This window comes from Lycium ferocissimum, chromosome 3 (assembly GCF_029784015.1).
Source record: "Lycium ferocissimum isolate CSIRO_LF1 chromosome 3, AGI_CSIRO_Lferr_CH_V1, whole genome shotgun sequence".
Classification (NCBI taxonomy): domain Eukaryota; kingdom Viridiplantae; phylum Streptophyta; class Magnoliopsida; order Solanales; family Solanaceae; genus Lycium; species Lycium ferocissimum.
In genome coordinates, this window is record NC_081344.1 from 36,925,994 (window position 1) to 36,927,203 (window position 1,210).

General features: G+C 34.3%; 1 long non-coding RNA gene across 1 annotated transcript; it reads left to right on the forward strand.

The window, feature by feature from the left end:
• The first annotated feature begins 498 nt into the window (after positions 1-498).
• LOC132051112 (uncharacterized) lies at positions 499-807 on the forward strand. The gene is made up of 2 exons (XR_009413583.1): positions 499-627; positions 714-807. It is a non-coding gene; the product is annotated as an uncharacterized LOC132051112 (long non-coding RNA).
• The last annotated feature ends 403 nt before the right edge of the window (positions 808-1,210 follow it).

Consider the following 1,210-nt stretch of genomic DNA (forward strand, 5'->3'; position numbering starts at 1 on the left):
TTTGACTTCTAAAAATACATATTTCACTCTGTTTGATATCCAAGGACTCTGGGTGATTAAAATAAATTAGGGGAGGTCAAAAATTAGGTGTTAACAATTACTATCAAGTAATTGCCTATCATGCCTTGACTTCGTAAAATCAGAACATGAATCGTGATTGTGCAGCTCATACAGAGTTTATTTAGAATGCTATCTCGATTTCTGGTTTGTTAATTTTTGTTTTCACCTTTCTATTGGAATGTCTCTATTTCTCTGATTTTGTTCTACTTGGCTTGTTTTAGTTAATTGTAATTGTAATTATAGTGCTGCATTCTCCCTCTCTTTCAGTGGCTTTAAGTAATTTATAAGTTTTATATTCTTTTAAAGTAATCCCCGTAGGAGAGCTGTCATATTCTAGGAGAATATGAAGCGAAAACGCAGAATTCAGCACATGCAATGTTAGAAAGCCTACGAGGACAGCAAGCTGACAACAATAGCATAACTTCCCAAGATTTGCAGCAACCAATTAGTGGGGATCACTTCTACCCTAACAAAAGTAAGGAAGAGATACTTGCTAAGCCTCCCGAAAACGTGGATTCTATTGAGTGGGCTGCTTTTGTGCATCACTATAAAGAGGAAAAGATGAAGGTAATCGTTCTTTCATAAAAGAAAAATTCTCTCACTTAATTCATGTCCAATAAAATTTAATATAAATTGATGTTCGAGAATTGCAGAAACAAAGTGAACAAAATGCAAGAAATCGAAGTAAACTTAAAGACCCGCATTCCGGTGGTAGCAAAAGCAATGCAAGGAGAGGTCGTCAAATGGCAATTTTCTTTACCTTGAATTTTATTTTGGAAATCACTTTATTGTACAAAATAAAATGTGTTGCATGCTACTTTTTTTTTTTTAATCTATACTTATACTTGATTAATGATAGGAGAAAAATATGGAAGGCCTGTGTGCCGAAGTGAGGTGGTTTGTCGACTTTACTGAAAAAGGATGGCAATTATGTGAATGCAAAAGGGAAGATTATAGCTGTAAGTTTCAAAAACTTGTCCATTTTCAAATTTCAGTTACAATGTTGATTTCCTATAGTGATAATGTTCTCAGTAATGTGATTATGAGCCCGTTTGGATTGGCTTATAAGTTGCTTTCAGCTTTTTTGAGTGTTTGGCTGGCCAGCTTAAAGCCATTTTGTGCTTAAAATAAGCCCAAAAAAATAATTGGG